At 24.8% G+C, this 26,629-nt stretch overlaps 1 protein-coding gene across 5 annotated transcripts in view; it reads right to left on the bottom strand.

The window, feature by feature from the left end:
- Nucleotides 1–26,629, bottom strand: part of LOC134835986 (polypyrimidine tract-binding protein 1) — a 191,255-nt gene that overhangs the window by 128,840 nt on the left and 35,786 nt on the right. Inside the window, exon 2 of one of the 5 annotated variants that reach the window (XM_063851068.1) lies at nt 16,124–16,821. The exons of 3 other annotated variants lie outside the window; for them this stretch is intronic. The gene's annotated coding sequence lies outside the window, so the exon portion shown is untranslated. Of the gene's footprint in view, nt 1–16,123; nt 16,822–24,130; nt 24,418–26,629 lie in introns of those variants that run through there. One more of the 5 variants, XM_063851069.1, reaches the window with a different exon arrangement.

Raw genomic sequence — 26,629 nt, 5'->3', positions numbered from 1 at the left:
TCAAATATAATTTAATTAATTAAATAAGATTAAAATTTTAAAGATTAAAAAATTATTTAAAAAAAATAAAACTATAATTTAAATTAAAAAATTTATTTAAAAAATAAAATTTTTAAATTAATTATAATAAATTTATTAAATAAATTTATTAAATGTTTTATAATTTAATTAATTAAAAAAATATTTAAAATAAAAATTAAAAAAAAATAAATATTTAAAAAAAGTATAAAAAAAATTATTTAAAAAAAATAATTTTAAAATAAAAAAAATTTTTTTTTTGGCATAATCAATTGTTTTAAAATAAATTAATTTATAAAAAATTGTCTAAAAATTTATTCATTAAAAAAAATTATTAAATAATTTTTAATTAATTTTAATTTTACTAATTTTATATTTTTTTTTATTTAAATTTTTTACAAATTTTTTTTTATTTAAATTTTTTACAAATTTTAAAATATTTTTTTCAAATTTTTCTGTAAAAAATTTCTTAATTTTTTTTTAAATTTTCACAAAAACCCCTAACATTACATTTCTGATCAAAAAACCTCCCCACAACAGGTAAACTAAAATTCTCTCCATTACAATAGAACACCCCTTAAAAAAGGGAAGAAAAGAGACTCAATAATGTGGTTTTTGGCAAAAGAAAACTTTTAACTCCATGAAAAAGACTTAATCCTCTGTCTCATTCACCCCATATTCAGTACACGACGAGCTCTCATGCCATATTTTTTGATATGCACACACGCGAGTGCCTTCACCTGTAGCTCTTTGTTTTTGTTGTTTCATGTTTTCATGTCTGCAGGCGCAAATTATTTTCACAAAATTTAATTTTAAAAAATTTTCATAAAAAAAAAGTTAAATTCAGCGCACAATAATTGATCCGATCGAGAAAATTCCTGATAAATTTTATTTAATATTTTTTTTCATTCATTTCATAAAAAAATGTAGAAAAAAAAATAAGAGCGAATCACATCCCAAAACCTATCATCGAGTGAATAAACACCCCTATTTACATGTAAATTCAATTGCAACGTGCCTGTTATTATTTTTTTTTTACTACGAAAAAAAAAATCTTTTTACTCTTTGAATCGGATCGGAATATCGATATACAAATTTTTATTTATTTTATTTTTATTTTTTTTTTTTCTAGAAAATCGGAAAAAAGAGATGATCATGTGGAAAATCTAATTTTTGTCCCATAAATGGGTGGTTAAAGTGTCTGTGAAGCACTTCTTGAGGCAATTGTTGTCTCTTTCTCCTCAACAATTTCAATTTAGTTTTGATAAAAAAAAAATTTCGATAAAGGGGGTTCGGTTATGAATAAATTGATAGTTCTGACGTGTAAACCGACATGCGGCAAGGTGAAAGGGTTACTCGTGAAATTGAGTGCTAATATCCTTGAGCGTGAATTTTGATGTTTTTTACACTGGTTGAACTAATTTGGCTCGAGGCATTTTTTTTTTCGATGAATTATGTGAGAAAAAAAAGTAAAATCTCGTAAAGAAAAAAATCTTTAACAAAAATCCCTAAAAAGGTTTATTAAATATTTAATTTGATTTATTATACAAAAAGAGCTAAACTTTGCTTTTATTTTTTCTTCGAATTTTTTTTTTCTATTATTTTTTTCTCTAATGGATTTTTTTGCCATTTTTTTTATTTATTTATTTATTGCGAATTCGACAAATGTATTTTTTATTATTTTTTTTTATCAAAAGAGCTTCTTATCTGCAATCCTTTTGTCACTCAAAACGCGAAATATTCAAAAAAAAAAATCTGAATAACTCCAAATCACAGCAAAGAGTCATTCAAGTAAATTGGATAATTGAAAATTTTTGTATACATCTCCTCCCTTTTCACCGACAAAAGGAAAACCACATTCGCATGTTTTATTATTTAAATTTACAACAAATTCGTTTTCAATTTTTTTTTTCATTGCAATTGGGGTGCAAATTTAATTTTTGTCTGGTTCTAATTTTTTTTTGGCATAATAAAAAAAAATAAGCAAAATTTGGTAAAGAAAAAAAAAATCTTTTTTCACGAAAATCTTCGTCATAAATATCAAATGAGAAATTAGATTAAAAATTGAATACATAAAAGCAGTTCCCTTTTTTGCGTTTTGTTATATTTTATTTTATTTTGCGCTACACCTGAAATGAACATTTCATTTCCGAAAAACCAAAGCAAAGGAAACACACACAAGAGAGAAAAACAAAAAAAAAAAAAATACGAACGTCAGAGGTCATAAAGTATGCATGATTGTAGAAATTAGGATTAATTTTAAGCATCTTTGATTCTATTCCATGATGAATTTTTCGTACAAAAGCAAACAAAGCTGCGAGGCATCTACTTCTCTCTTTACTCGTTGGTGACATCATCATGACTCCGGTGTTCTTCTTTGGAAGAAGAAATGTTTTTTGCTCAAATATTTGTCGTCATCCTTTTAAAGGGCAAAGCGAGCGAACACACAGTTGGATAAGATTAAATTAAATTAATTAATTAAACATGATGACAATAAGAATGCCACAGGTGATCTATTTTATACAACTTTATAAACGCTTTTTGAATATGTTTTGTTTGAATGAAATTTTCTCTCTCTTTTTCTTTGTACTATTCGAGAAAATTAAATTTCGTTTTAATTCATGTGTGCATGAAGTGTTTTGTTGTTTTAGTATTTTATTGATACTTGGAGGCATTTATTGACATTTTTCAGTTCTTTGTTGAAGGGTTTTTATTATAGATTTTGAGAATAATAAAAAAGGATATCTAAACTAGCAGATGAAGTGATCAGGATGAACAGGAAAATTTTAATGAAATTTCTCATGAATTCAAAAAGGTAAATTTTCTTTGTAATATTTTTTAATTAAAAGGCTTTTGAGAAACATTTTTACATTAAAAATTATATTTTTTATTTAAGTTTTAAATTTATTAAATATTTAATTAATTAATATTTTTATTTAATTTTGATTTTAATTTAATAAAAAAAAAATAAAAAAATAAAAAATATTTTTTTTTTAAAAATAATTTTAAATAAATTTAATAATTAAATTTATTTAAATTATTAAATTTAATTATTTTTATTATTAAATTAAAATTTTATTAAATTTATTAAAATAAAATTATATTTAATAATTTAAAAAAATATTTTTTTAAAAAATAAAAAAAAAATAAAGTTAAATAAAAATAAAATAAATAAAAATGAACAAATAATAAAAATTTGAAAAAAAAAAATATTTAATATTTTTATAATTTAATTATTTTTTTTTTCTTTCAGAAGAGTCAAAATCTTTGGAAAATCAGGATCAGGTAAGTATTAATAAGCTGGTATCCTTACCATTAGACAATATGGGAAAAATTATTTTTAATTTTCAGCTGCGTTCATGTTTTTAAGAATTTCGTATGATTTTTTTTACATTCAGTCGAAGTAAAAAAGTTCAAGTTAATAATTAATTTAATTAATTAATAATTTTTTAATAATAATAAATTTTCTAAGGTTCTTACGATGTTACTTTGTTTCAACATAAACTTTTAAAAATCTCATAAAATTAAAAAAAAAATACATAAAATATTAAAAAAAAGTTTAAACTCACTAAAAAATATCTTAAATTTTAATAAAACTCACAATTTTAATTTGTAGTTTTATATAATATACTAAAACTTTGAAAAAAATATTATTATTATGAGTTTTTCACAAAATTAATTAAAAAAATTAAATTATTCAAAAACTACATACAAAAAATATTCTGTAAAATTTTTTAATTTACTAATAAAAAACGATTTTAACTCTTCAATATTTTTTTATAACTAAAAATGATTTAAAATCAATGCTCAAAAATTTTATTTGTCAATTGTTCACATAAAATATTTTCTATTGATTAAAATAGATTTAAAATCTATGACAATAACATTTGTCAATTTTAATTAAATATGTTTGCAAATATTTTTTTAAATTGAAATATGATAAAAAAAATTATTTTTATAGAAAACAAGCAAATTTAATTCAATTTTAAGGTCAAAAGTCCTTCATTTATTTCAACAAACATGCTATACTTGAGGTCCCTCGTAAAACCACAAAATGCTAAACAATCTGTCCCATAAACCATTAATTCACTACCACTTCGCAATTATCTTTCAAGTAACAACAACAACAAAAATTGAAACAAACATTCATTGTTTATCAAACTGAAAAGAAAGAAATTATAATAAAACGTCGACCGGAGAGAATGAAAGCAGAGAGGAAAAAAAGTAGCAAGTATCCACAAGTTATAAATTCTAAACAAAAAAAAAAGTACGAAGAAAAGTTGCCGTGTTCCTCCTTTTTTTTCTTCTTCTCCTCTGCAACATTATAATTAAAATGCCTTTGGGGAGAGTTTGTATTTTTTTTTGCTCCCACAGTTGGTTGTTGTCGCTAACGGTCGATATCGCTTGCCAGCTCACGAAACACAAAGAAAATTGTCTTGATTGTGTATTTTAAATTATTATAATAATAATGTGAGCAACAGACATAAAAAAGTGTGTGGCACAAAAGACGAGAGAAAATGTTGTTGTTTCAAAAAGATAACGTTGCCTTTCTTCTTTCGTTGCTTCGTTGTCCTCCGTTGTCCGCGATTTTCCAACTCACACACATCAATTTATGAAAATTATTTTATTTTATCGCGATAACCAAGCAGCACAAAAAAACAGCAACACAAAAGATGATGATTAAAATGCTTGTTTTTCCTGACACAAGTCATTAAAATAAATTGTTTGCTCTCCTTTTTGCAACAACACGGCGCGCAGATAACGGCAGAGCTTGTTCTGATTAACTTTTAAAAGTTTCTCTTGTGACTTTTGTAGCTGAGAAGTTTATTTCTGAAAACTAGAACAAATTCCGTTTAAGTTCTTAGATGGAATATAAAAAGGAAATTGATCAAAATCGCAAGGGAAAATCGGATTTTAGTGTTTTGTGGAGAGAAAAAGAATAAGTTTAAAAATTAAAATAAAATATATATTTTTGCTAATATTTATTTTTTATTTAAAAAATTAATTTGAATTTTTTGTTTTTTTTTTGAAAAAATTTTTTTTTTAATTTAATGTATTATTTATTTTTAATATTTTTTAAAAAATTTTACAAATTTTTATGTAATTTATCATTTAAAATATTTTTTTGCACTTCTAAATTAATTTTTAAATTTTTTTATTTTGTTAATTTCCATTAAAATTTTTTTAATTTGATTTCGCAACACCGATTTTTATATTTGATAATTTTTTATTAACTTATTATTTTTATTTTTTTTTTTTATAAAAAAAATATTTTATTTGGATAAATTTATATTTTTTTTAATAATTTTTAAATGCAAAATTTTATAAAAAATTAATTTATTTATTTTTAATATTTTTTATACTGTATTTTGATACTTTTCTTATTTTTTTTTAATTTTTTCTGATTTTTTTGTTGATTTTTTTTCTTAAGAAAAATTTTAAAAAATAATTTTGATATTTTTAATATTTTTTTTTTTATAAAAAAAAATTAATTTAGTTATTTTTTAATTTTTTTTTATTTATTTTTTTATATTTCTTCTTAAAAAAATTAAAACTGTAAATTTTTTATTATTAAACAAAAATCTCCAATTAATCGCATTTTCCTCCTCACATCGAAAATTTGTGTGTGAATTTATTTTTCGAATCGGCTATCACTTAATAATAATCCCATAAAAGAAGAGAAAATTCTAATCCCTTTTATCTTCTTTCTTTTATTTATTCTTTTTTTTCTCGTCGGACATTCACAGCCAAAAGCATCGAAAGACACACATTATTATTATCAAAATCCGGATGAACCTTTGAACTATCATCCTTTCGTCAAATCAGCCTATTATAATGTTATAATGTTTCCTTTCATCTTTTTTTCTTCGCTCTTTCATTGTTGCAATGAATTGTTGTTGAATTTCGAGAGAGAGCAAAAAAAAAGGGAAAATAAGAAGACAACGACGATATGTTGATTCTTTATTATTCATGATCTCGTTCATATTATATCATCATATATTATAAATGGAGCAGAATGGAAGAGATACAACGGAGAAATATATCTTAATTTTCCGTTCTCTATAAATAAATAAACACTATTCACAGGTTTTACTTTTCGTAGGTGGAATGTCTTTGTGTCTGATGACTGGCTAGATGAGAGGAAAAGTGTTTCAATGAGATTTTACCTCTCAAGACTTTTTGATGTTTTATTTTGTAGAAAAATAATGCATTTTATTGAATTTTTAATGCAAAATTTCAATTTTTTTTATTTTTTTGAAAATCTTTTTTAATATTTTTTTTGAAATCTTAAGAAAATTTTTGTAAAAGTCTGAAATATTTTTTTTAATTTTTTTTTATTTATTTAAATTAATTTAATTTTAATGCTTTGAAAGAATAAATTTTTTCATCTTGATCTCTAAAAACAAAAAAGATTTTCAAACATAAAAAATTAAATTTTTTCAAATTATTTTTTATTCAATTTATTTATTTTAATATTTTTCATTAATATTTTTTTTAATTTAAAATAAAATAAATAAAAATTGCTAAACTTAAAATTGGTTAAAATTCACTTCAGAAACAAATTTTAAAAATTTATCAATTTTTTCATCATTTTTTATAAATTATAAAAAATTAAAAATTTATTTAAAAAAATATTATTAATAAAATTATAAAAAATTGTTAAAAAAAAATAAAAAAAATTAAAAAAAAATTAAAAAAAAAAAAAAAAATAAAAAATAAAAAAAAATCATAAATAAATAATAATAATAAATAAATGAAAATCTAGCAGTATAAAAAATAAAAATTTAAATAAAATTTAATATATTTAAATAAAAAAATAAATTTTAAAAAAAAATAAAAATTTGTTAAAATTGAATTAAATTTAATTAAATTAATTTAAAATAAAAAAAAAAATTTAAAATAAATTAAATAAAATTAAAATTTATTTTAATAAAATTTAAAATATAAATTTAAATAATTTTTAATAAAATAAAATAAATTTTCATAAAAAATGTAAAAATCAAAATTTTATTAAAAAGTCATAAGATTTTAATAAATTTTCACGAAATTTCTTAATTTTTTAAAAAATCATCTTCCAAAAACTCAATTTTTTTTACAAATATATTTAAATAAATGTCTCAATTACGTTTCAAAGTCAAAAATCACCCCTTCGCCACTCACTGCCTCATTTCACAAAACAAACGTTACCCCGCAAATTTTCCGACAGCTATAGCATTCATTCACGCGTCAGCCAACATTTCCGTACACATAATATCTTAATTCGCAAAGGGAATAGATTATATTCGAAATACGTGATGGGAATTTATCGAATTTCGGCGAATTATGTTATTTTTTTTTGTACCATTTTTTATCATTTTTATTCAATTTCGCTCAACAAATAATAATAACAGCCCGAACTTGTTGCTTCTTTGATGTTTTATGCGAAAGCTAAACAAAGGCACCGTCGTTCACCGAATGAAATGCAGACCACGTTGTTTGGTGTCAAATTGATTGGATTAACGATTATTCGGGATAAAAAGCACTTTTTTTGGGTGAAAAATTGCCTTTTTTCGATTGTTTATCCGAAAATTGGAGAAAAATTGGGCTTTAATTGGATTTTGAGGGTCAGTCTTAATTTTTCTTCGTTTCAAGGAATTTTCTCGAAAAATGAAAAATTTTTGAAACGATGCCAAAAATAATTCATTAACCGTTATCAATAATCTCTTTATGTGATGCGGATAATTAAATGTCACTTTCATCGAGATTTTGTAGCGAAAACCGCTCTCCGTCGATGCATTTTCCTCTCATTTTCGCGCTGGCAACAAAAACGACGAGACCATGAATGAAAAATATTTCAAAAACACACACTGCCGCCGCTAATTTAGTGTCATAAATTATTTTCCGTAAAAACAGCGAGGCGTGCGGTGTAACGATCAAAGTATAAGGAAAAATTATTTTATTACCTAAATGATTTGATTCAATTAATAAACGTGAAATTTTTCGTAAAAAAATTTATTTACTCCGGCACAAAATATTTTCTTGGCATGAATTCATCACAAAAACCCGTCAATTAATTATTTTTGCATCAATATTTGACGTGCAGCATTTTTTTTTTTAATTTTTTGACAAAATGTTGCGAACACATGTGGCAGAAGCGGAAACAAAGTCGTCTGCGTTGAATAATAATAAAAAAAATTCTAACATAGAAATATATCAAAAGTGACCTCTGTTACTCTTTTCTTCATCGTTCTTCTTGTAAAGTCTTTGGGATGTCAAAATAAATTAAAATTGAGTGTTTTTGGGTTAGAAATGTCATGTGCGCTCAAACGTCAGCATTTGGAACAGGTTAAAAGAGGTGAGAAAACTTTAATATGGGAGAAAAGTTTGACAAGAATTTACTCGAATATTTGTAAAAATGTCAACAAAATAAGTAAAATTTATGTGAAATTAATAAATGGACAGTTGCTGTGTGAATTGTGCATACAAAGATCAAAAAAGTCAGATATTTTTGATTGTGATACGGAATATAAAGTCGGTTGACAGTTTATTGACCGCACCTATCCATTTATGGAGATGTTTTGAATTCTTCGTGGGTTTGTCAGAAGAGTAGTTAAATTTTGATGACGGTTTTGCAAAAAAAAAATATCTCAAAAGGTAAAAGATTTTTTTATTTAGTATAAAATCATGTATAAAAATAATGAAAAATTCAATAAATTTATTAAGAAGAAATTTCATTTCATAAAGAAATATTTTTTCAAATAAATTTATTGAATTAATTTTTAAAATAATTTTTTTAAGCAAAATGTAAAGTAAAAATTTTGAAACTTTAAAAAATTATTAAATTGAAAAGATTTGTGAATATGAATTTTTTCACAAAAAAAAATCATTTAATTAATTAATTATTTTTTATTAATTAAAATTAAAATAACTAAGTTAATTTTAAATAAAAAAATAATAATAATTTTTTTTCATTAAATTAATTTTAAAAAAATTTCTAATGATTTTTCACAAATTAAAATAATTTAAAGTTTTTATTGAATTAATTAATTTCTAATTAATTTTTAATTTCTTATTTGAATATTTTTCTCAATTTAAAAAAAAAATAAAATAATTTAAAATTCTATTTATTTTATTAATTTATTAAAATAATTAATTTATTTTTTTTTCTCAATTTTTAACAAAAAAATAAAATTTTTAATTCAATTTTTAATTAATTATTTAAATATTTTTCTCAATTTAAAAAAAAAAAATAAAATAATTTAAAATTTTTATTTAATTAATTAATTGATTTTTGTTTTCAGAATTTTTATTTTTTTTAATTTTATTTTTTTTTTTTAAATTAAAACAAAAAAAAAATAAAATTTAATCAATATTCGTAAGTTCTTAGAATAAATTTTACAATTAAAAAAAATTAATATTTTATATAAAATAATTTATTTTGAATTTTTCGTTGTTTAAAGCAATATTATGAAACATAACCTCAAAGTTTCAAAAATTTAATTGTTAAAATTTTTTGCAAGAAAAATATCATTAATTTATTATTAAAAATTACATATTTTGACTTTCAAAATTATTTTATGAATGTTTAAGAAAACTTTTAAAATCTTGTTAATATTCAATAAAAAAAAATATTTTTTGAAAAATGGCGCCAAATGATTGTTTACGTTCTATACATCCCTAATCCAGTAGAGATGCGAAAAACTCCACAAAAAATGTCGATTATTCAAAAAAAAAGTTGTACACAAAAAAAAACTTGACAATTTGAGCCTTTTGTCACTTGATTTGCTGTCTATCTTAATTTTCACTTTTCCTATTTTTTTTTCTACTGAAAAAAACTCTTTTTTTGCAACAGCAAAACTTTATTTCCGTTCATACATATTTGATTGGAAACAAAGAAAACTTTCCACTTTGGCACTTTTTTGCCATTCATAGTTGATTGTTTGTTGTTTTTTTCCAACTTTTTTTCTAGTTCTAGCATGATGTTTAAATGCGGATTGAGTGACGAATGGAATAAAAGTTTTATTATCGTTCGAGAAGTTGTTCTTACGATTTTTTTTTTCATTTCATTCATTCACATGGCGATGATGTAATCGAAGCGCGCGATGATCATCTGTTGATTTGTTGAAATGAAATTGATTTTTTTTTTGCGTAAATTTGATTATTTCATTACTGAACTTAACCTTCCCGCAGTCCAAATAATTTAATTTTTTTTTTGCAAGTTCAAAAAAGTTACGTAAAAAAAATAATGAAATCTCCTTTTTTGATGAGTTTTACTACTATAACAATGTGCTCATCGTCTCAGCTTAACTGCCGCCGTAACAATATAGTTTTAAGTTTTTTTTTTCGCTTAAATCCAGTAACGTGTTACATTTCAAGGTCAACAAGTTATTCACCGTCAGTCTGTCAGGTTATTTTTTTTTCTTTCAATATTTATTTTATCTCATTCTTATTCACCACACGCACGACGACCGACGAAGACTTTTGCTTTGGTTTTGCCTTTGCATGTCTCGCTATCCATGGCACGTATCGCGACTGTTATTCGTCATTTACACGGCAAATTTTCGACCATTTCACGCCAATATTTCACATTCGAAAGCTTTTTTTTTTCTTCACAAAATAAACTCGAAGCTTTAAAATCGTGTTACTCGTGTCAGATTTCATTGCGCGAGTGTTGATGAAAAGGTAACTTTATGAGAAACCAAACAATAGCCAGACATCATAGATTCAACTCAGACAGAGACACGGAGGAGGAAGTTTTGTATTTCATGAACTTGACTCTTTTTTGCATTAATTCCGTTCCAAGCCAAAGTATTTTTTTGTAGTGTCAAGGTGATTACAAATTTTATTACTATTATTGAGTAACTCTTTCGCGCATTTGCTAAAAGTACTAATAATAATCGTTTTTGGCTGCGATTTAGCTGATGCCGCTGTTTTATTGTGGTGTAATTTGATTTTATTGTCGAAGTGAAATGAAAATAAGTGGTTTGAATTTTATGACAGAAAGTCTCAATGTGGCAATAATGAGGCGGTAATTGGAGCAAATTTGAGGTTAAGAGTTGAATTTCGCGCCAAAAATTGATGTTTGTGATTTTTTTTGTTCAATAATTTTTTTATGGCGACTTGAGGAGCTTTAAATTAAACAAAAGTAAAAAAAATCTTAAAATTTTGTTAAATTAAATTTTTTGAAATTCAAAATGTGCATTGGGTCAATATTTTAGAATGTTTATTGGGCTAAATTTTAAAGATTGTTAACTGGGACAAAAAGTTCAAATGTAAAATGGGCAAAAAATTAAAAATATGCAATAATTTACATTCTACTTTTGGTTAAATGCACATTTAAAGCTTTTAACCCAATGAACATTTTTCATGTTATCAACGCCATCTATCGTTAAAAATTTTTTTTCTTTGAATTTTTAATAAAAAATTAATTTTGCATGAAAAATACAATTTTTCTTCTTTTTTCTTTAACTTTTTTGTTTTAAAAGCTAAATTTTAGACCAAAAAAGGTTCATTTTCAAATATTTTAGTATAAAAATTGACATCTTTAAATCAATTGAAAACTTTCATGACTTCTAAAAAAATTATTATAGAAGTAACTTTGGCTTAAAAAGCTGAAATATTTAAATCTATGTCATAAAATATTTTTTTAACAATACTTGATAGTTTTTCTAAAGAAATGCAAAATCAACCAAGATGACAAATTTCTCCTCAAGGCGAGATATTTTACATTATTCCCTTCAATTTTTTTTTTTGAAAAATCTTTCATACTTTCCCTTCAAACGTTATTTCAACATCACTTCACCGCAATTTATTCTTATTCAACGTTCAACTATTTTCCGCATTTTTATTCCTCACTTGACATTTTTTTCTCCAGCAACCAGCTATCGAAGACATCACATTCTTCCGCGCGCACGAAAACATCTTTATTTATAACTTAGAATGGGGACAAAAACTGCAGATAATAAAAATAAATGACATGTAATAAAGCAAACAGGCGTCACATGGTGCTGCGATGATAGCCTGTTGCATCTTCTTCCTCGAGAATTTTCCTCGAACGTTTATCTTAATCTTTCGATTTTTTCATTTTTTTGCTTGATATTATTAACAATGAACTCCCCAACTATTTATATCAAATGACATTTTTAAGATAATATTAACTCAACTGTGGCGGAAAAGTGTATGTGTGAGAAAAGAAAAACAATAACGGAAAAATTTATAATAATAAACGAACAAAAGCGCGTTATTTATGTTTGGCGCGTTGCCAAAAAGTGTCATTTTTGAACAACGTTGGTCGTTGTCGTCATCATTTTTAATACGAAAAAATATAAAACAAAAATTAAAACAAAAAAAAAATCATCAACAAGTGATTCCAATCTGAATAAATCTGAATAAATGCAACGTCCATCATTTATTTTATTTTAAAATACAAAAATGCAAAAAATAAAAAAAACGTGAATTGCAAATTTTTTGTAGTTGCACGTAAAATATGAGAAAAAAAGCAGGAGGCGTAAATTGAGTTTTCATCATCAAATTTTCCGCATCATTGCGCTAATGTGCAGCTTGTTACCCGGTTTCGCTCTCTCTACGTGCTTTTTGGCATGCGGAGGATGAAAAATTAAATATCGTAGCTACAGGTGCTTTTTTGTCATCAATTTTTATGTTTTTACGCAATGTTGCCGGGAAATTGATCAAAAAAAATGTTAGAAAAATATTTTTAATTGATTTCTATTTCCACGTAACGACGAGCTGTAATCACTATTTATAACTTTGGGTTGTCGTTGTTTCCATTAACACTGAATAGTTACGCGGAATTTATTAGTTTTTCCGTTTATTGATTTTTATTTTTGATTAATTTTAACATTTTTAATGGTTTTTTGCTGTGATTGATGTTTCATTTGTGTAACACATGGGTAACCTAGATTTTTTCTAAATTTGTTTTTTTTTATGTTTATAAGGATGATACAATTATTGAAAATGTTTCACTTTCTATCATTTGATAATTTATAAAAAAAATTAAATTATTTTTTTGTACTAATTTATTTTAGTCAAAATGACTTAAAAGTCAAAAAATTTTGAAGAAAAATAAATTTTTGTACTAAAGAGGATATTATCATAAGATATAAGAGAAAAGGTACATAGTCAAAATGAAAACTTATCTGAATCTTGTAATCTGACGTTATACTCTAATCTAAGGTAAATTTCAAAAAATGCTTTTCTTCAAAATCATCTAAAAAATTGAGACTTGTCATTTTTTCATAAATATCGAACTTAGACGAAAGTTGCTAATTGATAATTTTTTAGATATTCTAATTTTTCTTAAATGAAATTCTGAGTTTTGTGTAACTGAATATTTTTTTTGTCCTCTATGGAGACGCATTAATTATACTTTTGCTGATCTGCTGTAAATAAGACATGGTAGAGTAGCGCAGAAATTTTTCCTCGTCAACAACCATTGCCAGAAACTTGGGTTGTTACATAATGCTTGCGTTTGGACGGCAACGAATCGATTTAGCTTTAGTTACCAAAACGTAGGATCAGTTGAATTGATTTGTTTTCGACTGCTACAAATTTTTTCATATTCTTATAAACTTGAGGATAAATAGTAATGCTTTGATATGGGAGCGATGTGATCTTCATGGATGTGAAGATGATCTTATGATCGGAGAATCTTCTTTGACATTTAGTAGTTTAACTTGAAAAACAATTGTTTCGTAATTTTGATAGGCTTTGAATAATTTCTTGCACAGTTTACTTGAAAATTTTGATAAATACTTATCGTTGGTCTTAATTTCACGTTTGATGATTCATTGAATGCACTTTTTCATTTTAAATTTTCTGAAAATGAATATGTATAAAGTAATTCTAGTTTTTTCAATTCAAACCTTAACTTGTTAAAACATTCAGCTTCACTTCAACTTTTTGCATTAATACTTACTTCCTAAAATATTGAAACACTTTCCATAATTGCTCCAACCTCATGATCTTGATTTTTCTCCTTAAAAAAAATTCTTGGAAATTTCTCAATCCATCCATCATTTTTTGCCGCGAACGACGACGTCTAAAGCACGACTTGCCTTTCTAAACTAATTATTTCATAATTAATTGGGAACTCATTAGCATAATTAATTTGTCTATTTTCCATTTTGCGCGAAAAATAATAAAATATGTGTGTGAGTGCAGAACCTCTCGAGTAAATTACATTAACAACGACGAGCAGCGGCGACACGATACACAAAATTTATGTTTGCTCGCGTAGTTTATCTTCAATCAAGGGGACATTTATGCAATATATAAATATAATTCTCGGCAGAGTACCTCTCGACTATTATAATAATATTAAAATTATAATCAAGGGAGATGGAGTGTTAAATTGATGTGCGAAAAAAGTGCGGACCGAAGCAGCAGAAGAAATTTCATCATGACATACCATGACTGATGAGTTTCCTCACCTTTTCTTCGTCGTCGTTGGCGTTGTCGTAGTCGTTTCGGTGAGCCACTTCACATGTTCGCCCAAAAAAAAAGAACAATTGCGAAAAAGATACATTACTTTGCTCACAAAAACACACTTTCTTCTTCTTCTGAGGAATTTTTCTCCGTTTCTCGGAAGGTGTGAACAGAAAGACAAATATACACGTTCTCGAAAAAAAAATAATAAATTGAATATTTTTTTAAAGCTGACACCTAAATAAATAAGAACGTGTAATGATATCAAAAGCAACAAGAACGTAAAATGCTTTATCATGTATAAAAAGGAAAGAAAAATGCATTATTGGAAAAAATGCAATTTTGCTTGGAACGTCGTCGCTCGACATCGTCGTCTTCGGTCATCGTTGTTGTTATATTTTATTTTTGTACCGCAAAAAAAAAATATGAAAAATTGTTAAATTTTGAAAGCTATGAAATTCATAGTCATCTTGTAAATAATTGGTATCATTACAGGGACGTTAAATTTAACATGCAAAAAATTTGTGAAACTTCTTATTAAAAAATTTCTTTGAAATAAGTAATTTAAATTTTTTTGGTGACTTAAAATACTTAAATCATGCATGTATTTTTAAAACACATTTTTAATTAAAAAATTAATTTTTAAAAAATAAAAAAATAATTTAAAAAATTAAAAAAATAATTTAAATTAAATAAAATAAATTAATTTAAATTAAATTAAAAAATTAATAAAAAAAAAATAAAAAAATAATTAAATAAATTATTTTTTTATTCAATAATTAAAAAAATAATTTAAGACATTTTTAATATATTTTGTTGAATAAATTTTTTTATTTTTTTTTTAAATTTAATTTCGAACTCGAAAATTTTGAAATTTTAATTTATTTTTTGGAATTAAAAAAAATCCTTTAATTGAAAAAATTAAAATTTAATAAAAAAAATATTAAATAATATATCTTGTCGATAAATATTTTATTAAATTTTAATTTTTTCTATGCAAATATTTTTAGGTTATAATTGGCTTATTTTTTTTTAAATTTCAATAATTTATAAAATTTATTAAAAATTAAAGAAAATTATTTTTTAAAAAAATTTTCCAATAATAATTTTCCATTTATTTTAATTTTTAAACAAATTAAAACTTTTTTAAAATATTTTGTTTTCTCCAAAATAGGAAAAAAATTTTAAAAATTAAGTCAATTTTTAACATTATTCCAAATAAAGCGAAATTTGGCGCCTTTTTACGATATTTTATAGTTTCACCTATGATCATCATCATCACTTTGCACCTCTCGTCACGAGATGCGACAACGACAATGGCACGGGCTGTTCTTCTTTATCTAAATTAGCTGTCAGAAATTATCTGCTGTTCGTTAATTACTTACTCACGTTCACTCTTCACAAATTTTTTCACTTCCATTTGTACTTCACACCACGACGACAAACAAAACGACTTTTAATTAACAAAAATTGGATTTTTTTTTTGGAGTTGTTAGTGTTAGGTAAGAATTTTTTGTGGCAGTCTCAACAAAAAAAAAAAACAAAAATCAGGAGAGAGAGACAGAGACAGAGTTCGATAGAGATTGGCAGAGAAGTAGGAGACTTGCAAGGTTTTTTTTAGGTAGAACATAGAAGAACAACATCAAACAAAAGTTTTTTTTTTTGCAAATCGAAAACTTACCCGCAATCAGTAAAAAGAGTGCATAAAGCACGTGCGTTTGTCAATTAATTCACCAGCACAAGAAATCACTTTTTCGCCTTTTTCTTACTTTCTTCGGTCGTCACGTTAATCGTCGAGTAACACTTTTCTTGCTGTTTTTCTTTTTTTTTTTTTGTCAAATAATACTCACGGGAGGGACTTAAAAGGCTCTACGTGTTTGTTAACAAGATTTTGATTTGTTTTATTTTTATTATCCTTTTTTGTCGACAAACGAACGTAGTCGTCGTCGTCGTCGTTGGGGATTGTCTAGCCTCAATCTATTACGTCGCGTAATCCTTTTGTTTATTTTATTATTTTTTAACGTCGTCGTGTGGAAACGTAGATGACATGCGAATCTTGCCGAATTATTGAAATCCCCTATTTTATTATTTTCATGTGACTTTTTTTCTCGTTTCTTTGCTTTTACTCTTATTTCGTTATTATTTTTTTTTGTATCACCTTGAGTCGCTTAATATTTTTTTTTTGTTTGCACTTGTTTAAACAAAACTCTTCTTCACCTTTATTTTTTTGTTTTTCAATAAATTTATATAAAATTCAATTTTAGGCCATTTGATATAAAAACATAAATTTTTTTGACTTAAAAGAATTTTTTAATTCAATTTTTTATTTTGATGAACTTGCTTGTAGCATTGGAAGTATTTTTATTGTAATTTTGTCTCCTATAAATAAACAAAAGAGAAAAATACCAAAATTTCAAAAAAATTGTCATTTATTTTTTTTTTAAAGTTTTTATGGAAAATTGGAAAAATAGCATGAAAAAAGCAAGATTTTATTTTTTTTAAATTTTAAATAAAAAAAAATTATTTCAGTGAAAAAAAGTGAAAATTTGTTAAATTTTGAAAAATACAAAAGATAGAAATATTTTGAAAATGTTAGAAAGAAATTTTATTTTATTTTTTTTAAAGATAAGAAAAATGCTAGGAAGCTAAGTTCGGTATGTGTTTATTTTAAATTGTGTGTAAAAAATAAATGTTTGTGTAAAAAATGTACAAATTAAATCGAATAAAAGTGTGAAACTGAAGAAGAATAGAAAAAAATAAAAAATTACAAACATTTTAGAAAGAAAAATGTTAAAAAAAAACAACATTACAAATATATAGTTGTCAACAAACATTACACGACACGATTTTAAACATAATAAATATTTAAAAATACGATCACATTTAAAAATAGAGGTGAAGAAGGAATATATAGGATATGAAAAAAGTGCATTCAGTCGATTTATTCTTAATTATATAATTAATTGATATTAATATTGAAAAAAATAAAATAAATAATTTGTAAACTAATAAAATAAAATATTTTGTTAAAATAGAAATAAATCTTTTTTTTTGTTATTTTTTGAAAATATATTATTTTTATAAGAGTATAAGCGAAGAATATTTTTTGACAGTGCTCACGACTATAATACATTATTATTAACTATTAATAATAAATAATAAGATAATTGTGTTATTATAATTTTTTTTATAGAAAAAGATGATTAAATTATTTGTTTTCAAATACAGTACAAATTAAAGTTTTTACAGGTCGAACGTGTAAATTTGCAATATTAACTTAATTTTTTTTATATTTTTTTAAATATTTTTTTTTAGGTACTAAAAATAAAAATTTTAATCGAATAAAATAAAATTTTAATAAATTCATTTAATTAAAAAAAATAATTTTAAGTTTTAAAATAATTATTTTTTTATTGGACAAAATTATTTAATTTAAAAAAAATTAATTTTTTATTTAAATTAAATTTAAATAATTAAAGAAATAAAATAAACTTAATATTTTAAATTTTTAAATAAATAAAAAATATATTTTATTTATTTTTTTGTGATTTTATTTTAATTAAAAGGAAATGAAATTATTTAATTTTTTAAATCATTTCAATTAAATTAAATAAAATTTAAAAAAAAAATTAATAAATTTATTTAATTTTTTTTTTTATTGGATAAAATTATTTAATTAAAAAAAAATAATTTTTTTAATTTAATTTATTTTTTTTATTTGATAAAAAATTTTTATTTGTAAATAATTAAAATTATTATATTTAATTTTTAATAATTTTCATTCTTTTATTTTAGTTAAAAGGAAGTGAAATTATTTAATTTATTTTATTTTTAAATCATTACAATTCTTTAAATAAAATTTAAAAGTTTATTTAAAATATTTTATAAAATAAAAATAAATTAATTAATTTTTAAATAATTTATTTATAATTTTATTTTATTTTTAAATTAAAAAAAAATTATTGAAAATTTTTAAATTAATACAGCAAAGTTACACGTTTGAACCTTAAGAATTGATCAATAAATCGGCAGCAATTAAGAGTGAAGTGAAGTGAACAAATACTTTGAATAATGCGAATGAACAAACAATTATCACACCGATATTAATCATATACGAACAGACGCCTGACCTTCGATTGTCACAGGCAAAAACATAATTCACACACAAAAAAATTATTTAACAAAAAAATGTAAAAATCGTTAATATTTTATTAACACAAATACAAGAGAGAAAAAAGGTTACAACATCAATCGACATCATTTTTATTAGTGTTAAATTTGCCTTTCATATTTATTTAAAAGAAAAAAAAATTGTGAAAAAAATTAACTTAAAAATTTAATCAAATCTCGAACACACACACGCATTTTTGCATTGTTTTAAACAAAAAATGTCAAAATGAATTGTTGCCAAAAATAAGAATTACTCATCGCGTTAATTCCCCTTGCTTTGCTCTTAAAAGAGTCTTTCACATAAATTAAAATGATGAATAATCTGATGTATTATGTAGCGTTGTCTTTGGTGTCACTTTGCATGAATTATATGGATTGATGCAAATTAGACAGCAGTGTTCTTCTTTCAAGCGACGTTTTTGCATCGAGGAACTGAAAAAAATTCACTTTTAATTGGGAAGATTTTCTCGAAAATTTATTATTTATTTTATTAAGTGGGTCGACTTGCATCGTCGTCGTCGTTCTTGATTAATTTCCGATTCTCTCTGTTGCAAAAATAATGCATTTTTGAACAAAAGAAAGATTCGTTGAGGGATCTGATGTCTCTCGGAGTTGTAACAACAACAACAACAGAATTCATTAAATCCCTTTTTGGAGCAAAACTATCTAGAATTTCATATTTTTCTCTGTGCACCAAAAGCTTCATGTATCAAACAATGGGAAAAAATTCGTATTAAATATGCAAAAGATAATTTTCCATCTCGAACGGCAAATACTTTGTACATGAAGGAAAACTACCGTGTAAAATATGAACAACAAATAATAACAAGAGGAAAAATGAATTTCAAACAAAGTATACGAAACAGCAAAAAAGCTGTAACATAACGCAGAGATAAACAGTTCATGAAAATATTTCTAAATTGTACATGAGCTCTGATGTAAATATAAGCGCTTTAACGAAAATTTTATTACATTTATTATTATGTAGAGAGACGAGTTTGTTTGTGTGAAATTTCAGTCTCAGAGTTCGCTTGTTGCCATAAGAAAGTTACTATGAAACTCCATCCATATGTGTTTAGTTTATGTTTTGTGATTAAATAAACAAAAAGTCGTCGTTAGATGGGGAGCAGTTTATTGTGCGGAGACGATTCTATGAAAAGCGGATTTGAGGCAGATGAAAAGCTGTGGAAAATTCATTTTACAAGAGAACATCTGGACAGTTTTTAAGGTAAGTTTGAATCAACAAGCTATGGGTAATGGAAATGGCGAACGAGGATAAAGAAGTCATCAACAGAGGTAAGTTTTAAAAATAAACTTTGAAAACTAATGAAATTTAATCTTTTTAGTGAGGAAGGAGGTGAGGATATTTCTTCAAAGGCTTGTCACTGAAATCATGCCTCTATTGCTGAGTATCCTTGATAAGTTAGGTAAGGTTTGAGAATGCATCACCGCGGTTCGAAGACCTATTGTGATCGAGTATCCTTGATACGAGTAATCTTAATTGAAATGAGAAAAAATAAAATATTTGAAATTGAAGAATGGATCCATAGAACAGCTTCAAGACTTGTAAAAAGATCATCTATGGAAGACTTTGATTCGATTCCAGATGTCTATGTCGATAACTTTTTTCTGATATTTTCACGTTTCTACGTATTTTGAGAAATTTAAGTTGCATAAGTTCAGTATTCTTTAAATTTTTTAAAATTATTCATAAACTCAATGATCAATAATGCCATATAGAAGTTTTTAAGAATTCCCGGATTTGTGAACTTGAAATATTGAATAACCAAGAATTTCTGGACTTGAACCAAAAAGTATATTTCAAGGTTCTTAAAAGGATTAACATAACCTAAAATGCTCTGTTTCCAGAATATTTGACTGATAAACTGACAACTTCAGAGTTGAAAAATGATTTTAGACTGCAAAATTACTTGACAAGTGAAACATAGAACTCATTTTATTACAAAAGTTTAAACTAATACAACAAAATGAAACGAGTAGTAACATCATCGATTGATTCTCGAAATTATAACTCGAACCTAAAACTATACGTCAAAAACAATTTCTCATCACATTGAAACGTTATCTGACATGAATGTATAAAGCTAGAGGGTTCAATCCAAATCCAAATAAACAAAAGTAACAAATATCATCCAATCGTTCATCTAAATCCATAAGTTTCCCATATTCGCTATCAGATGATTTAAAAAGAAGCAAATAAGAACTAAGATAGCTTCTCGACGAGCCTTGAAGAATTTTGAAACACTCAAAATTGATGAGATTCGTAAATTATGAACTGTAGAGCTTCTGATTTGCGATTCACATCACCCGATTTCATCATTTCATCGAAAAAAAATGACATGAGATTTTTTGATGGTTTTGTGTTAGTTAGGCCTAAAGTATTCGAAAAAAAAACTGAATTTAAAATTCTGGAATCAGCTTTTGAGCTTTTAGACATTTTTAGCGGATTTTTTGGTTTTTCAAGTACCTCTTTGGCATACCCAACCAAACTAAATACCATTCAGCGGGTTAATTAAAAGACGTGTTTCTTTGCTTAGTCCAATTACTCGACTGATTTTTATTTTAATATTAATTGACTAAAATCATTTTCAAAGCATACTTCAATTAAATACGGGAATAGTAAAATTTTAAGGTTCAACGTGAGTTTAAGGTTCAACGTGAGTGACATTCATTTTAATCTACTCAGAAGTTAAAGTTGAAGTTTACGGATGAAAATCGACTCACAAAGTTTCTTTAAAGAATTTTTACTTTAAGCTTCAACTTTGAAACTATCTTTTCTTTAGAACCTTACATCTTGTCCTTCGTTCAGAGGGTCAAGAGATTCAAAACTGACCTCTTGTTGAGTAAAATCCCTCAACGACTTCTAAATATAAGTCACTAAACCATATTCCGTTAAATGTCTCAAACCACAGCTCTTAAAATCATCGCCATCTCAATGAATTGCAAAATCTTCACTAAAATGTCACTTCATGACTCTCCAAAAGGTGTGAAGTAGCACATCAAAACGTTTTTTTTTTGTCTCAACGGAAACATAAAAATTGTCAAAAAAAAAAAATCTGATCGTTCGATAAACGACAACTGACAATGTCATGTGTCATGTTCATTCTCACATCCAACTCCAATTACTACTACTCGCCTCGTCAACGCGATAATGTCTCTGTTTTTCAAGATGATTTGCATTTATACGAGATATTGGTTTAGTTATAATTTCCATCGCTTAGAAAATGACTGCGTTTGTTATGTTCAAACAAAATGTCACATTACAGCTGTTTAAATAATATTCGTTTTTTACAACAAAACAATGACACTCGTTGTTCCTCGTCGCCATATGAAGTTGCCATGCATACGCGACTTTATTTAAATTGAATTTTAATTTAAAGTAATAAAATTTAATTGAGATATCCCAAAGAAAGAACGACTACTAAACGAACTTTTCGTTCGTATGTTTCCTCGCGGTCAAAAATTGTAATAATAAAATAATAATTTCATGCAGCGATTTAATTTTTTCGACAAAAAAAAATTGTGTTTAACTGTAGCGAATGTGGAGGAAATAAAAATGCGTGCGGCGCGCGAGTAAAGTCTAGGTCATTAAAGGTAGTAGACCATGCAAAAAGACTATAATAATTACTAAGACAATGAGCAGTAAACAGTGGCGGATAAGGGGTCGCGATAAGGATCGAGTGTTTTAATGACTTTTATTCACCTGTTGAAGCCAGGGAATCGCAAAAAGACTCAAGTTCTACAAAAAGTCATTGGAGATAGTTCCTTCTTAATGAAATGAAAAATCTTATAAGAAACCATTTTAGTTGCACTTTGAAAAAAAAAACGAAGAATCAAAACATTCTAACATCATTAAACAAAGACGACGGCGAAGCGAAGGGGAAACAAGTTTCTTTTTTGTGAGTATAAGAGAGAGAAACATGACGCAACAAGTAAAAAAAACGAGAACTTACAAATTAAAGAATAATATTTTAAATAAAGAAAAGATGAGGAAAAAAAAACAAGACAAGTAGGAATAAATTTTTTCCATATCAAAATAAGTAAAAAGAGTCACTCTTGCGTATAATAAACACACTTGAGGCATATTATTCCAATGCGTTCTACGACAACTTCCACAAATTTTATTACATTGTCTTTATTCCTCATCCAGAACAACGAACGACATTCATGCCATTCATAAGACATCAAATATTTTCAAAATATATATATTCTAGGTACCGACAAAATGGAGAAAAATAGAAAATATACAAAAGAAAAGAAGAAGTAGGCACCTGTTTATTCAACCAATTGTTTCATCGAGCGGAAGAGACTTATTTTTTGCCATGCATAAGAATGAATCTTCAATCATAATTATTTTTATCGAGAATTACATGCGCTGTGAAATTTTAGTGTTTCGTCAGAGATTTATTGAGTTAATTTATAAGCTTATGACTTGAGATTTTTCAACAATGGGAGATTCTTGAATGAGGTAAGGATTTGATTGAAAATTGTTTTGATTTTATTTCACCAACCTATGGGCGAAAAATGGAAAATAAACCAACGGGATGTAATTTGACCTCGTTTGACCTTCATTTGACCCCTTAGGAGTTAATTTGACCTTTATAGAGGTTAATTTGATTCCTTTTTTGAATTCAGCAATTCAGGAACTCGTCAAAGATTTAGTCTTGTGTACAACCTAAAAGGAAGCCGCAGAAAAGGTCGACTTATAAACACCTGGCGACGCTTCACACTCTCAGAAGCCAACATCATCATCCTCTGGGATCTGAAAGATCTTGCGAATCGACAAACCAAATGGCGACAATTCGTAGACTGCCTTTGCTCAACATGAGGACAGTCTTGAATCTTCGGACAATTCAACAATTCAGAAACTCAGCAAATTTTAAATTCAGCAAATTTTAAATTCAGCAAATTTTATACTCAGCAACTTTTAAACTCAGCAAATTTTAAATTTGACTTTAAACTCTGCAATATTTTTATTCAAAAAAAAAACTGCTTACATTATTCAGCAAAAGTTTAAATTAACTCAGCAAATTTTATACTCAGCAACTTTTTAACTCAGCGAATTTCAAACTCAGCAAAGTTTCATTCTTCTCGTGTCACTTTACTTGACTTTGAGCTTTGACTTCATATTTCTCTTACTCAAAAAAACTGCTTACACTTTCAGAAAACCTTCGTTCATCATGTTTCAGAGTTAGAATTCAGCGAGACACTAATTCTTCACATTACAAGGAAGTTGTAACTAAACACGTTAAAACAACGATGAAGACCTTTCTCAATGGAAAACATTTATTAATTTTATTTAACAAGACGGTCAATTGCGACAAAAACATGCAATGCCACCAAAGTATGAATGAACAAAGTTTGATTGATTACGTTAAAACAATACACAACAAAAAAAGGTAATAATCGATATTTTTTGGGGGAAATTAGTATTGCGCGTATTTCGGCAATTTTTTTTATCACAAAATGTTTAATAATTGTGTACTATTACACTCACCTCGTTATTGATTAATGCTTTTTTTGGGCGCTTTCAGCAGTTAGAATTTATTAACTTTTTATTTTGAATTTTTTTTTTGTTAAATTTTTCACTGTAGACTATAAATATTTATATTTTTTTTATGAATATTTTGGTATTTCATTCATAGAATATTTTTTCATTGCCTTGACACTTCACTTGGTCAACCAGTATTCACACGAAAAATGATGTAAGAAGTGCTAAATGACACAATCAATTAATTAATAGTTGTTTTTGTTGTTATCTTGTCGTGTTTTGAGATATATTTCCACTCGACTACTTGATTTTTTTTTTTAATTTTATTGAGAATAATAGATGACCAAACACGCGCTAATTTCTTTCTTGACACTTACAAAGATCGTTTTGTATTTACATATGAATTACTTTTGATTCTAATGTGTGACGATTCTTCTTGTTTATTCTTTATTTATTTATAAATATGAAGATTTTTTTTCCTTCTAACTTTTTTTTCTTCTTTCAGAACAAAAACTCTTGAATGTACGTGTCGTTTAAAATTAAATAACAAATAAAAAAAAATTTAACACAAAAAGCGAGTCCCGCAACTATCAATCGTGTGTCCCAAAGACAGTAAATTTTTGACTAAAAGCATGGTTAGCACTTAGTATTTTCGATACTCAAAAAAACCTTTTGTGTTTAATTTGTTTTTTTTTTGTGTGTCTGTGTGTGTCGACGGTCGCCGCTTGTGTTAATAGCGGCAAAGCAGAGTACGTCAGTCGCGCTGTTTCACAAAAAGACAGACAGAGCTCAATGCACGATATACGCAGCGTGTATATTTATATTACGATATAAATTGGATACATGCACAGGCAGAACAAACACAAATGAACTTCGCTTCTTCATCGTCTTCATTGCTCACTCTATCATGTGTGTTTTTATATTTTTAATATATCTATATATTTTTATGCTATATAGTTTTATATATGGGTATGCTTATATCTATTCTCCGTATATCCATCACATATGCGACGTGCTCAAATTTTTTTATTATTATTGTGTTCATAAGAATTTTTGGAAATATTTTTCAAGTAAGTTCTTACTAAATTTTACTTTTTTAATGAAATTTTATTTTTTTAGGTTAAATATTAAAATAATTCTTGTTCAAAAATGAACATGGAAGCTTCAGCTAAAATTTTTATCAATTAATTCAAACCAAGCAATAAATTTATTATTAATAGAGCTCAAAAGTAGTTAAGAATATTACCGTAAAGTGTATAATAATCATGAAAAAAATTCATTAAGAAATACAAAAAAATAATGATACTTAATGAAATTTAAAATTTGAAGTTATTATAGAAAAATATTTTTTATTTAAATATTTTTAATTTTTTTTAGAAATTTTTAAACAAATTAAAATAAATTTTAAAATTATTTATCATAAATTCATAAAAAAAAAATTCATCCAAATAATTTATTTTTACAAATTTAGTTAAAAAATTTAAAAAAAATCGAAATTCGGTGAAAAATTAAGTAACTTTTTTTTCCATAAGAATTGTCTATCTTACGGTATTAAACAAAATAATTGATTTTTTCAGTAAAAAATAATAAAAATAAATTATAGATAGTTTTTAACTGATTTTTTTAAATACAAGAAAAATGGCTTGTAAAAATTTGAAAATATTTTAACTACCGTAATGTAGATAACTCTAAGAGAATTTCTAAATTTTTATGTTTTCTAAATAAAATTGAAGTTAAAATTAATTTTTTGTGTCAAATTCTTATTTTTAAAAACTTTTAACTGAAAATTTTAATTCATATTGTATTCTTATATGTTTATTTTTTTTAAATATAATTTCAGTGTCAAGACATTTTTAAAAAATTGTTCAAAAATATTAAAATTTTGTCATCTTAATTTCAAAATGAGCCTTTTCTTAATTTATTTATCTATATTTTTTCATTCTTTTAAATTTAAATGGTTTTTCTCTTAGCATAATGTACAATACGGTAATTGATTTTTCAAAAAAAAAAAAAAAAATAAATAAATAAAAAAATAAAAACAAAAATGAAATTATAGATCAGTTTTGAACCGATATTTTGTTTAATTTTTGAAATAAAATTTTTTAATTTTTCATTTTAAAATTCGAAAATTTAAAATTTTATTTTGATAAATTTCATAAAAGTTTAAATAATTTTTGTCGATTTTTGCTCAGTTTTCTCTCATTTGAGTATAAAAATAATTATTTCACATTCAATTTTATTTTTTATCACCCTACGAAAATTTGAAAATATTAAAATTAAAATATTAAAATATTTTAATTAATAAATTATATCTTCATTTATTCTTATAAAAAATTTAAATTATTTTTCTCAGTTTTCTCACATTTGAGACTTAAAATAATTATTTCACATTTAATTTTATTTTTAATCAAAAAATTATATTGATTTTAAAAATGTTAAAAAATTCGTATAAAAGGCACTCAAAACCATCCACAACCCACGCCAATCCTAACCCTCAAACATTAT

The sequence above is a fragment of the Culicoides brevitarsis genome, chromosome 3 (assembly GCF_036172545.1).
Source record: "Culicoides brevitarsis isolate CSIRO-B50_1 chromosome 3, AGI_CSIRO_Cbre_v1, whole genome shotgun sequence".
Taxonomy (NCBI): domain Eukaryota; kingdom Metazoa; phylum Arthropoda; class Insecta; order Diptera; family Ceratopogonidae; genus Culicoides; species Culicoides brevitarsis.
Note: the sequence above shows the minus strand (reverse complement) of the source record. Positions and strands in the feature narration are given on the sequence as shown.